Here is a 14,537-nt window from a genome sequence, read left to right as displayed (position 1 = left end):
ACCCCTGCGGGAGATAGGAGTCCATCAGCCCACCCTTACTGGCGGAGCATCGTCATCTGGAACTCCAAGGAATCACTGTCTGAGCCCGAGATGGCAGATCGCTCAGGTGTACAGGCTAGTGAAACCCAGAAGGAAAATAAACTCCTGCAAGGGTATGGACCCAAATAATCGAGGGCTCCTGTGAAGTGCAGTGCTAAGAGAGTGATGTGAGGTTAAAAATGAATACTTGATCAAAAATGAATTTAATATGGATTGATCAAGTTTCATATATAAAAGAACCTATAGTCTGGTATGAATTTTACAGGCTAATTTTTGGTTCGTGTGTGAAAAGTATGGTCGACATGTTTCAGCCGGAGCGGTCAATTTGACCCGGCTTTCTTCAGGACCTTGAAATTGTAAGACAGCTACTGCTTAAAGTAATCTCATAAAGTGAAAAAACAATAATAACTAAACCCATGCAAATCAATTGAATGTGGGATATGTGTGTGGCGTGTGCCACCCTACCAGAACAGCTCAAGCATTGAGCGTGAGGACAATGTCTTCATTCCTAAAAATAAAATACACATATCAAACCTCATGCACATCAAAACAAAACCATCAGTTGAAAAATAGCCGGTCTAGAGTTAGCCGTGCCTTGATATTCAGACAAACTCAAAACGATGTTTGGAAATACAATTTGTATATCAAGATAGTGGTAGAAAAATAGCAAAAAAACTCACCCAGCTTTGTGTGGGAGTAAAGCCTCACCTCACCCGGCTGACTACTCGGAGAAGGAGGCACCGCTCTGTTTGAATGTGGAGAAAAAAGCCCAGACAGATTGCTGATTGATACCTGTCTGCTTTAATCTCAAAAACACGTATTTCAAACATATTAAAAAGAACCTGCAATAGTTAAAATGTCCGAGACCTTAAAGAACTCCTAACTCTTAGAATGTATTTATGGTCTAAATCTCTGCTGACCCTTGTTAATATGGGATCATGTATCTTAGTGAGCCAGTAGCATAGTAGACCCCAGTGATAGGCAGAAACCAGTAATTGGTGAATGGTTATCGCCCACATAAACTGGCGGAATACTGGGAATTGGTGAAAGATAATAAAAGTGGCTATGAGTGTCCACTGGGCTCTACTGGTTACATCTGGGGAGATAATTCACTTGCAGAGCACAAATCGCAAGAGCTACCAGCCTCCTCCCTTACCTGTCCGTCGATACCTCTGACTGACTCTCGAGCCGTCTGGGAGGTATCGACCGGAACAGGAGGGGGCTTTTTATAGCGCTCACATGTGAATTTGAAGTCCGCGATCGAGATCAGCTGTGTGTCTCGATCGGGACAAGTGAGCGTGTCCATAATGGAGCGCATGCGCCTCACAAAGTTTTACCCGAGACACAATTCCCCACAGCGCATGTGTCAGCGCTGTCACGTTGTACAAACAAAACCCTGTTTGTTGGCAGAACGGCCGTTGTAGCAGTGATTAAACAGAGCCGGTCACCCAAAAAGAAATGAAATCGTACACACCGAGTGTGCGGAGAGCTTGCTAAGTAACGAGCTTCTTATGGAATTATTGCTTCGTCTATCGCGCATGCGTGAAAAGTAGGTGGCAATTACTAGCGCATGCGTGCACATCAATCAATGTGACAATAAAGCAGCTTTCGAAAGCAGCATGGACCCAGAGTAGAGTGTAGGTGTTAACCCCGAGTGTTTAGGCAATAAAGATAATGAGTCGAACAGTTGGTTCGCAGCGGAGTCAATAGTTATGAGGCAGTGGTTTAGAATCCTTGAGACACTGTTACGCAGGGTATGTGTAGATCTCGTAAAATAAAGTCACCATGAGAACATGATGCCCGCTGGTCACTCCTATTAGGAAAGCTAAAGTTACAACCCCTCTCGTGCCAGATGGGTACAGGGATGGCAACCAGTTCTTCATTCAGGGGGTCTGGTTGGTAGTAGTGCCCAAAGGAGTCATCTAGTACCCTAGTAGTATTCTAATAAATCATGTTCTGCTTATGATGGTATGGAATGACTCACTCATCAAAGCAGAAGACCCAAAAGGAGATGAACTTGGAGAAGTTCAGCCCATCCAAATAGATAATCAATGGATATAAATGGGTGTTATGATTAGTCAAATGCGACCCAGTCATTAACCGGATGTACACCTTCATACAGTATGGCAATACGACTGTCTTAAGTGTAGACGGAAGCCCACGGAATGTTATCATTCAGTCCTTGGGTGTCAGTCTTAAGTTTATAAACCCATTTCTGTTCTTTGGCAAATAGAAATTGAGAAACGTCCGTTAAATGTTGGGGAATAAATGGACGTTCTAAGACAATCCACCTGAGGTCCTCAGCTTTGTGTTTCTTAGCTAGGAAATGCTCGGTCAAACACGTGGATTGTCTCATGCAGCGGATGGTACTTTTGTGCTCGCTGATGCGGAGCTTGACTTTCCGTGTGGTGTACCCTATGTAATGTAGCGAACAAGGGCAAGTGATTCTGTAGATTACGCAATCCGAATTACAATTCGTGTGGTTGCGTAATATCCAGGGGCGTTCTGTGCCTATGTCCACAGATGTAGTTTTAGTAGTTTGCGGACAGACACTACACATGCCACAGGGGAAATGGCCCCGAACAGGTGGTAAGGACCACAAAGTATTTGTCTCACAGACTGGATGTGATAGTGGTCTTGTGTGGACCAAACTGTCTCGCAAACTTGGGCCCTTCTTGAAAGCAAATAAAGGAGGCGAGATACTGCCCGACGCTATGTTCAATATCGGCCAATGCTTGCGTACTGTCTTCTGTATTTGGTTGGACACAGTGCAGAATGTAGTGACAAAAGTGAGTCTCTCGCTGGTAGTCCTTGGCACAGCGGTATCCAGTAAAGCATCACGATGATTATTAGATGCCCGTTTCCAGGCTTTCCGTACTAGATGTTTAGGATACTCTCGCGATAGTAGTTGTTTTGCTAGTGCTCCAGCATGTTTATCAAACAACTGTCTGGTGGAACAGTTTCTGCGGATCCGCAGAAACTGGCCGACTGGGAGGTTCTCACGGAGTGCCCTTGGATGATGGCTGTTGAATGACAACAAAGAGTTTTTAGACATGGGTTTTCTGTATAGTTCCGAACTCAATTCGTTTTCATGAACAAAAATGGAGATATCAAGGAAGGCCAAACGATGTTTACTGTATTCAATGGTGAAACGTAAAAACGCATTCTGTTGGTTTAGCCACGAATGAAAGGCTAGAATTTCGTCACCTGTGCCTCGCCACACCACCAGGATGTCGTCTATGTATCTCTTCCACAGCACCACATGATGACGATAAGGGTTGCTGTGGTTGAGTACATAGTCCTGTTCGAATAAGTGGACATATAGGTTCGCGAGGCTGGGCGCAAAAACGCTGCCCATTGAAGTACCAGATGTCTGGAGGAAGATCTGATCTTCAAATTTGAAATAGTTCTCCATCATGGCCAATCTGGCGCATTCCATGATAAAAGGCACTGGGGTGATGCTGTCCAAAGACCGTGCTTCTAAGAGTCCTCTGATTGCATCAAGGGTCTCAAGCTGCGGAATGCAAGTGTACAATGACTCGACATCCAGGCTGACTAATAGATCGGTATCAGAATTGAATTCAACCTCGGGTAAAATACGGAGGACATCAGCCGTATCTTTCAAATATGTAGGCATCTCGGTGACCATGGGTCTTAAAAACACGTCTACAAATTTAGATAGAGGTTCCAATAATGAACCAATCCCAGAGATAATGGGACGTCCCGGAGGTGGTCGTTGCTGTTTGTGAATTTTTGGGAGGCAGTAGAAATAGGGTATAACCGGGTTGTTGGTCACCAGAAATTTCGCCTCATGTGATGTTATCCATCCCTCTGCCTCCCCTTCCTCCACCAGCTGTCTAATCTCTAGGGAGAGTCTAGATGTAGGATCTGACTCTAAGGCCCGATAAGAATTAACATCTGACAACTGCCTCAAACATTCAGCCCGGTAGGCGACGGTATCTTGTAGGACCGTAGCCCCACCCTTGTCTGCTGGTTTGATGATGATCGACGTGTCCTTGATGATGTTTTTTAGGGCAGTCTGATCCTTCTTAGAAAAATTACAGAAGGAATGGGGGCGGGTGTCATATAATGTCATTAAATCATGAACCACCGCCTTTTCAAAAGTAGACACTTGTGGGGGGACCTGATGAGGAAGAGGACAAAACGTACTATTAGGACGTAATCCAGTATTGACCTCATTGGTCTCATTGCCAACGGTTGTGACTGTTGGACCTTTCTCTTTAAAGAAGAAATGCAGCCTGATTTTTCTGAAGAATTTCTCAATTTCACATCTCAGGGTGAATGGATCCCCTGAGTGTGTGGGAACAAAACCCAAACCCTTGTTGAGGACATTTTCTTCATCAGTCGTCAGGACTTTCGAACTCAGATTGACTACCAGGTCATTTACTCGCTGGTCGAGTTCGTGGGTGGTTGTTGGTTGCCCCTCCTGCTCCGAGTGTTGGGGAATGTCTGGTCTGATTGCCAGTGTACCGTTGGGGTTCCTCTCCGTTTGCCTCTGTTGCGTCCCTGGCCTTGATCTAAAAAAGACTGGTTAGGGAAGAATTGCTGCTGAGGTGGATAGGTGTGCATGTGTGGCGGAAAGGGGGGTGGTTGGTAGCCCCAAGGTGCCGGTGGCCACCATTGGCTCTGATTGGGGTAAAAGTTCTGATTACCCCTCCTTCGGTTATACCTACGGGATTGACCTCTCCCTCTTCCTTGCGGTGTCCCTGACACACCTGAATCAGAATCGTCAGATCCTCCTTCGGACCCAGATGAAGAGTAATTGGAACCATAGCGTCTCCCCTTGTTGTTAAATGTTGGTGCTACATATGTGTCGCTTGTGTAGGGGTATATCTTTTCCCGACTGGGAGGTTCTCACGGAGTGCCCTTGGATGATGGCTGTTGAATGACAACAAAGAGTTTTTAGACATGGGTTTTCTGTATAGTTCCGAACTCAATTCGTTTTCATGAACAAAAATGGAGATATCAAGGAAGGCCAAACGATGTTTACTGTATTCAATGGTGAAACGTAAAAACGCATTCTGTTGGTTTCGACTTTGCAGGCCTTGCTTTCGATGATGAAACCCTGAGTAGCATTTTATCTGACAATCCCAGCATCCTAGACTCTTTACCAGAGATTACAGGGAACCCTAAGGATGACTGGGCTACCTTACTCAATCTCCGAAAAAACCAATCACGGACTGCGGTTCATGGCTTAGTCATGACAGAGTACCTACGAGGGAAATGTGCCCCTACAGGGCTTATTGTGACTAATACTCCGAGATTATTCCTAACAGATAAACAGTTCACACGAGACTGGTCACTTATAGCCTGGCGCTGTACCCGTGACTGGCTCATCCTCATCATCAGCACGGCGAAACGTCAGGCAGATGCAATCCTAGTTGAGATCCAAACGCTGGAGGGGCAAATTAAAACTACCATCACAGCAGCCCTTTTCAAAAAACAGATGGATGAGACAAACAAAACCAATAAAGAATATAGGGACAACATCCTGATTAACAAAATTGACAAATTTAAGAAGGATCTTGCCCGATTTTCATGGGAAAAGATATACCCCTACACAAGCGACACATATGTAGCACCAACATTTAACAACAAGGGGAGACGCTATGGTTCCAATTACTCTTCATCTGGGTCCGAAGGAGGATCTGACGATTCTGATTCAGGTGTGTCAGGGACACCGCAAGGAAGAGGGAGAGGTCAATCCCGTAGGTATAACCGAAGGAGGGGTAATCAGAACTTTTACCCCAATCAGAGCCAATGGTGGCCACCGGCACCTTGGGGCTACCAACCACCCCCCTTTCCGCCACACATGCACACCTATCCACCTCAGCAGCAATTCTTCCCTAACCAGTCTTTTTTAGATCAAGGCCAGGGACGCAACAGAGGCAAACGGAGAGGAACCCCAACGGTACACTGGCAATCAGACCAGACATTCCCCAACACTCGGAGCAGGAGGGGCAACCAACAACCACCCACGAACTCGACCAGCGAGTAAATGACCTGGTAGTCAATCTGAGTTCGAAAGTCCTGACGACTGATGAAGAAAATGTCCTCAACAAGGGTTTGGGTTTTGTTCCCACACACTCAGGGGATCCATTCACCCTGAGATGTGAAATTGAGAAATTCTTCAGAAAAATCAGGCTGCATTTCTTCTTTAAAGAGAAAGGTCCAACAGTCACAACCGTTGGCAATGAGACCAATGAGGTCAATACTGGATTACGTCCTAATAGTACGTTTTGTCCTCTTCCTCATCAGGTCCCCCCACAAGTGTCTACTTTTGAAAAGGCGGTGGTTCATGATTTAATGACATTATATGACACCCGCCCCCATTCCTTCTGTAATTTTTCTAAGAAGGATCAGACTGCCCTAAAAAACATCATCAAGGACACGTCGATCATCATCAAACCAGCAGACAAGGGTGGGGCTACGGTCCTACAAGATACCGTCGCCTACCGGGCTGAATGTTTGAGGCAGTTGTCAGATGTTAATTCTTATCGGGCCTTAGAGTCAGATCCTACATCTAGACTCTCCCTAGAGATTAGACAGCTGGTGGAGGAAGGGGAGGCAGAGGGATGGATAACATCACATGAGGCGAAATTTCTGGTGACCAACAACCCGGTTATACCCTATTTCTACTGCCTCCCAAAAATTCACAAACAGCAACGACCACCTCCGGGACGTCCCATTATCTCTGGGATTGGTTCATTATTGGAACCTCTATCTAAATTTGTAGACGTGTTTTTAAGACCCATGGTCACCGAGATGCCTACATATTTGAAAGATACGGCTGATGTCCTCCGTATTTTACCCGAGGTTGAATTCAATTCTGATACCGATCTATTAGTCAGCCTGGATGTCGAGTCATTGTACACTTGCATTCCGCAGCTTGAGACCCTTGATGCAATCAGAGGACTCTTAGAAGCACGGTCTTTGGACAGCATCACCCCAGTGCCTTTTATCATGGAATGCGCCAGATTGGCCATGATGGAGAACTATTTCAAATTTGAAGATCAGATCTTCCTCCAGACATCTGGTACTTCAATGGGCAGCGTTTTTGCGCCCAGCCTCGCGAACCTATATGTCCACTTATTCGAACAGGACTATGTACTCAACCACAGCAACCCTTATCGTCATCATGTGGTGCTGTGGAAGAGATACATAGACGACATCCTGGTGGTGTGGCGAGGCACAGGTGACGAAATTCTAGCCTTTCATTCGTGGCTAAACCAACAGAATGCGTTTTTACGTTTCACCATTGAATACAGTAAACATCGTTTGGCCTTCCTTGATATCTCCATTTTTGTTCATGAAAACGAATTGAGTTCGGAACTATACAGAAAACCCATGTCTAAAAACTCTTTGTTGTCATTCAACAGCCATCATCCAAGGGCACTCCGTGAGAACCTCCCAGTCGGCCAGTTTCTGCGGATCCGCAGAAACTGTTCCACCAGACAGTTGTTTGATAAACATGCTGGAGCACTAGCAAAACAACTACAATCGCGAGAGTATCCTAAACATCTAGTACGGAAAGCCTGGAAACGGGCATCTAATAATCATCGTGATGCTTTACTGGATACCGCTGTGCCAAGGACTACCAGCGAGAGACTCACTTTTGTCACTACATTCTGCACTGTGTCCAACCAAATACAGAAGACAGTACGCAAGCATTGGCCGATATTGAACATAGCGTCGGGCAGTATCTCGCCTCCTTTATTTGCTTTCAAGAAGGGCCCAAGTTTGCGAGACAGTTTGGTCCACACAAGACCACTATCACATCCAGTCTGTGAGACAAATACTTTGTGGTCCTTACCACCTGTTCGGGGCCATTTCCCCTGTGGCATGTGTAGTGTCTGTCCGCAAACTACTAAAACTACATCTGTGGACATAGGCACAGAACGCCCCTGGATATTACGCAACCACACGAATTGTAATTCGGATTGCGTAATCTACAGAATCACTTGCCCTTGTTCGCTACATTACATAGGGTACACCACACGGAAAGTCAAGCTCCGCATCAGCGAGCACAAAAGTACCATCCGCTGCATGAGACAATCCACGTGTTTGACCGAGCATTTCCTAGCTAAGAAACACAAAGCTGAGGACCTCAGGTGGATTGTCTTAGAACGTCCATTTATTCCCCAACATTTAACGGACGTTTCTCAATTTCTATTTGCCAAAGAACAGAAATGGGTTTATAAACTTAAGACTGACACCCAAGGACTGAATGATAACATTCCGTGGGCTTCCGTCTACACTTAAGACAGTCGTATTGCCATACTGTATGAAGGTGTACATCCGGTTAATGACTGGGTCGCATTTGACTAATCATAACACCCATTTATATCCATTGATTATCTATTTGGATGGGCTGAACTTCTCCAAGTTCATCTCCTTTTGGGTCTTCTGCTTTGATGAGTGAGTCATTCCATACCATCATAAGCAGAACATGATTTATTAGAATACTACTAGGGTACTAGATGACTCCTTTGGGCACTACTACCAACCAGACCCCCTGAATGAAGAACTGGTTGCCATCCCTGTACCCATCTGGCACGAGAGGGGTTGTAACTTTAGCTTTCCTAATAGGAGTGACCAGCGGGCATCATGTTCTCATGGTGACTTTATTTTACGAGATCTACACATACCCTGCGTAACAGTGTCTCAAGGATTCTAAACCACTGCCTCATAACTATTGACTCCGCTGCGAACCAACTGTTCGACTCATTATCTTTATTGCCTAAACACTCGGGGTTAACACCTACACTCTACTCTGGGTCCATGCTGCTTTCGAAAGCTGCTTTATTGTCACATTGATTGATGTGCACGCATGCGCTAGTAATTGCCACCTACTTTTCACGCATGCGCGATAGACGAAGCAATAATTCCATAAGAAGCTCGTTACTTAGCAAGCTCTCCGCACACTCGGTGTGTACGATTTCATTTCTTTTTGGGTGACCGGCTCTGTTTAATCACTGCTACAACGGCCGTTCTGCCAACAAACAGGGTTTTGTTTGTACAACGTGACAGCGCTGACACATGCGCTGTGGGGAATTGTGTCTCGGGTAAAACTTTGTGAGGCGCATGCGCTCCATTATGGACACGCTCACTTGTCCCGATCGAGACACACAGCTGATCTCGATCGCGGACTTCAAATTCACATGTGAGCGCTATAAAAAGCCCCCTCCTGTTCCGGTCGATACCTCCCAGACGGCTCGAGAGTCAGTCAGAGGTATCGACGGACAGGTAAGGGAGGAGGCTGGTAGCTCTTGCGATTTGTGCTCTGCAAGTGAATTATCTCCCCAGATGTAACCAGTAGAGCCCAGTGGACACTCATAGCCACTTTTATTATCTTTCACCAATTCCCAGTATTCCGCCAGTTTATGTGGGCGATAACCATTCACCAATTACTGGTTTCTGCCTATCACTGGGGTCTACTATGCTACTGGCTCACTAAGATACATGATCCCATATTAACAAGGGTCAGCAGAGATTTAGACCATAAATACATTCTAAGAGTTAGGAGTTCTTTAAGGTCTCGGACATTTTAACTATTGCAGGTTCTTTTTAATATGTTTGAAATACGTGTTTTTGAGATTAAAGCAGACAGGTATCAATCAGCAATCTGTCTGGGCTTTTTTCTCCACATTCAAACAGAGCGGTGCCTCCTTCTCCGAGTAGTCAGCCGGGTGAGGTGAGGCTTTACTCCCACACAAAGCTGGGTGAGTTTTTTTGCTATTTTTCTACCACTATCTTGATATACAAATTGTATTTCCAAACATCGTTTTGAGTTTGTCTGAATATCAAGGCACGGCTAACTCTAGACCGGCTATTTTTCAACTGATGGTTTTGTTTTGATGTGCATGAGGTTTGATATGTGTATTTTATTTTTAGGAATGAAGACATTGTCCTCACGCTCAATGCTTGAGCTGTTCTGGTAGGGTGGCACACGCCACACACATATCCCACATTCAATTGATTTGCATGGGTTTAGTTATTATTGTTTTTTCACTTTATGAGATTACTTTAAGCAGTAGCTGTCTTACAATTTCAAGGTCCTGAAGAAAGCCGGGTCAAATTGACCGCTCCGGCTGAAACATGTCGACCATACTTTTCACACACGAACCAAAAATTAGCCTGTAAAATTCATACCAGACTATAGGTTCTTTTATATATGAAACTTGATCAATCCATATTAAATTCATTTTTGATCAAGTATTCATTTTTAACCTCACATCACTCTCTTAGCACTGCACTTCACAGGAGCCCTCGATTATTTGGGTCCATACCCTTGCAGGAGTTTATTTTCCTTCTGGGTTTCACTAGCCTGTACACCTGAGCGATCTGCCATCTCGGGCTCAGACAGTGATTCCTTGGAGTTCCAGATGACGATGCTCCGCCAGTAAGGGTGGGCTGATGGACTCCTATCTCCCGCAGGGGTGCCTCAACTATTCGCAGGTTCTCGTACACACCTTCACATTAACCGTCAGTTGGCTATTTCTGTTTTGAATGGACTGTACTTCTTCTTTTTGTTCTATAGTGTCTATTAGGGATCGGAGTTGTTTCAGTCCTTAAACCAAGTCCCTTTTCTGTGACCCTCCTAAAAGTTGTTGTTGTGTGATGGAAGATACAACTTTGGTCACAATCCACGGAAAATGATCGCAACTTGGACATCTTTGATGACAGTTTTGCCCTCCTTAAAAGATCTTTGGTCACTAGCGACTCCCCTATTCAATCTAGGTACGGACTTCCCCTTACCCCCTCTTAGGATGTCCCTGATCCCTCGCTAACGGGCCACAACCTGAGCACTGCCTCACTTACCCCGATCAACACACACTGGACCACAGCTCCTCCAACCCCAGGCTCCCCTAACTCACCCACCGTGCCACGACCTAACCAGACTATTGCCAGTAAACCTGGAGCATGTTATCCCTCGCTCCGACCACCTCACCGACACCTCCCCCACTCCCTCTCCCACTAGCCCTTGCCTACATAACTCCCTCACTCGACAGCGGGCTTGCCCTCTTTCCAACAGGAACTCATCCAACCTCCCTTCTCCTAACCTCCCTCCCATCGCCCACTAACCTTGCGCGCCCGTACATTTGAGAGGGAACTCTCCATTAGCGGATCTCCCCCATCCTCCCCGTCCTCCTGCCCTGGTCTCCCCTCCGCCCTCCCCGCTGACCAACCCTCCCCTTCACGTGACCCATAATCCACACTCAGATCCTGCTACCAAGCTCAAGAAAATAAACCAGGAACTTCTAACTCTCAAAACTGTCATCCAAAAACTCATTAAGTCCTCCGAAGAGCTGGCCCTTGATCTCTCTTCCAACAGGACCTCACATGAGAGCCCGCATCTCTCTTCCAACAGGACCTCACAGGAGATCCCGCATATGATCCAGCTGAAAGCCCCGCCCAGAATTGGAATACCACTCCCTACCCTAACGCCCCATCTAGACCTGCCAGATCCAAGAATCTATTTTCAGATACTGATATTCTCTCACTCCTCCTTGAGTACACCTCTCCTCAGTTAGCCATCTCAGTCCCTGCTAGATCCTCACAAACTGCCCCATTAAATGCCCCTAGCTTGACATTCCCTAAGCATGGAAATGCGGAACCCATCCAAAGTATCACACCCAACCCTCATAGAGCGCCCAGACTCAACGCCAATGTCATAAACATTATTAACGTCATGCAGATCCCCACTACACAGCCCGCGCTCACTGACAGCCTGCACAAATCACAACTGAAATGCATGTTACTTAACTGTAGATCAGCGGTGAAACATGCCACAGACCTTGCTGATCTCATCCTTTCCCAAGAACGGGACCTCCTTATCCTCACAGAAACTTGGCTCAACGACTCCTCTGGACCTATCCTTGACTTATTAGTCCCTCCCAGCCACAACATTATCAGACTCGACCGAGTTAAGAAAACGGGAGGTGGCATAGCCTATATCTTCCGCAACTCTCTCGCAGTAAATCAGTCCCCATCAGCTAATCTCTCAACCTGTGAATACTTATGCATAGATATCACTAGCACACACAGACCCTTATGCAGCCTTCACATCTTTTACCACCCACCAGGTGATAACCTCCCTCTAATTGAACAAACTATGGAAACCATCTCCTCCAACCTGGGCCAACACTGCCCCCAGATCTTCCTTGGTGACGTCAATCTCCAGAGGAATGACCCGCATGATCAGACTATTACCACCCTCAAAAATTTCCTAACCGACCTCTCCCTGACTCAATTCTGCGACAGCCCCACACACAACTTAGGCTTGACACTGGATCTAATCATCTCCAACCCCAACTCCATTCACCTCAAATCCCTTCTCCCCTGTGACTGGTATTACTATCACTACATCAACTTCCTTATACTTGAAAGTTGGAATCCCAAAAGTGCACAACCACTAAAACTAAAACAATGGAAAAGATCGCCCCATAACACAAACGTAAATGAGCTCATAGAACGCTGCAATTTCTCCCTTCGGCCGCCTCCAAACATGAACGACGTTCACGACCTCACTGAGCACTATAACAACGCCATGCTATCTGCCTTGAATGCTATGGCCCCCCTTCAACAAAAAACAATACCCATCAAAGACTCCAAACCTTGGTTCAATAACAGCCTAAATGCGAACAGACGCAGCCTAAGACTAGCTGAACGCACCTGGAGATCCACTACCTCCACGGATCTTCCAAAAACTCTAAGATTCAAAAGAAGTAGATACAACAAACTCATTAGAACGGCAAAAGCTACCTTCTTCAAAGACCAACTTGAAAAAGCCAAAAATCACCCAAAACAACTTTTTGAGCTGATTAATTCACAATCCAACAACACCTCTATCCAATCTCAGCACCTCTCTTGCCCGCAACCAAACTGCGATTCGGTTGCTGACTTCTTCCTCGAAAAGACAAATAAAAATCGAATCAAATCTAAGGTCTGCTGCACTCAATCTCTCGCCCTCTCTTGACTCCTCTGTCTTCACACCCCTGCCCTCGCCTCATGGTCTCTCCCTCAAAAACAATGCTTCTTGGAGTCAATTCACTCCCCTCAATGACATTACCATCCTCAATATTCTCTTGACTCTTAAACCCTCAAATCACTTCAATGACCCCCTCCCCCCAACTTCTTTAAAGGAATGATAGGATCACTAGCACTGCTCTGGTTCAAGATCATTAACGCCTCACTTCTTCAAGGTGAGATCCCGGGCTGCCTAAAGGCTGGCCTCGTGCTCCCTATTCTCAAAAAACCCTCGGCTGACCCTGTTGACCTGAACAACTAAAACCAATCACAAACATACCCACCCTGGCAAAATTACTGGAGAAATGTGTTCATGAACAACTACGCAAATTCATTGAGCATTTCCAGCTTCTCGACCTATTCCAATCAGGCTTCCGCACTGGCCACAGCAACGAAACGGCCATCCCTCACATAGTGGATGACGCACTCACTTTACTTTACCAAAATGAAGCCTGCCTTTTAATTCTTCTCAATCTCTCATCTGCGTTCAACACTGTCAAACAGGGCAATCTACTCTACCTCTTGAATGCAGGATGGGGCTCTCAGGCACGGTCCTTAAATGGTTTTCCTCCTTCCTCAACAACAGAACACAAAGAGTCAAATCCAACAAGACTCTATCCAACCCTAGTCCCTGCACATTGGGTGTCCCCCAAGGATCCTCACTCTCCCTTACACTCTTTAACCTTTTCCTGGAACCATTGACTGTAATTCTTAAAGCCTCTAACGTCCAATATCACATGTATGCGGATGACACCCAAATTTACAACGTCCTCCCCCGAAGAGATCAAAACTCTCAACAGAACCCTTCTCAAAACCCTAAACTGGCTAACCTCCAACCATCTCAAATTAAACGCCATCAAGACAGAATTCCTCCTCATTGCACCCGCTAGGCAAACCCCCACTGTTGTGAAATATCTTTGTAACCTCACCGCTCTCAACCGCACACCACACATCATTGATTCCACTAAATCACTGGGAGTTGTGCTAGACAAAAACCTAAACATGCAAGATCAGATCCGATCATCGACAAAAGGAGCGAACTTCCAACTTGCATCCTAAGAAAACTCAAACCCTACCATCCCCATGAAGACTTCAAATCAGCGGTGCAAGCACTTGTCATCTCTAGACTAGAATACGGTAGTGCTACTCTATGCGGACTGCCGAAACTCAGTTTAGCCCCCATAGAGCATCTCTAAATGCTGCTACTAGACTCATCACGGGTTCTAGGAAGACCAACCACATTTCGCCGGACCTGAAATCGCTCAATTGGCTTCCTTTTGAGGAAAGGATCCAACTAAATATCGCTTGTATGACCCATAGAGCACTACACTTCAACAACCCACTCTACCTGACAAACAAGCTGGAGCTATCTGGTGGCTCCAGGTCCACAAGGAGCACCGGCACACTGCTGCTCAAGCCAAAGAGATTAAAAAGCTTAAAACCTACAA

General features: G+C 45.9%; 1 protein-coding gene across 3 annotated transcripts in view; it reads right to left on the bottom strand.

Annotated features, from left to right (window-relative positions):
* Positions 1 to 14,537, bottom strand: part of BTBD19 (BTB domain containing 19) — a 1,273,384-nt gene that overhangs the window by 1,047,265 nt on the left and 211,582 nt on the right. The gene's annotated exons all lie outside the window — the stretch shown is intronic.

Source organism: Triturus cristatus, chromosome 4_2 (genome assembly GCF_964204655.1).
Source record: "Triturus cristatus chromosome 4_2, aTriCri1.1, whole genome shotgun sequence".
In the NCBI taxonomy this organism is placed as follows: Eukaryota; Metazoa; Chordata; class Amphibia; order Caudata; family Salamandridae; genus Triturus; species Triturus cristatus.
The sequence above is the reverse complement of the archived record's forward strand: the minus strand, read 5'-3'. Positions and strand labels throughout refer to the sequence as shown.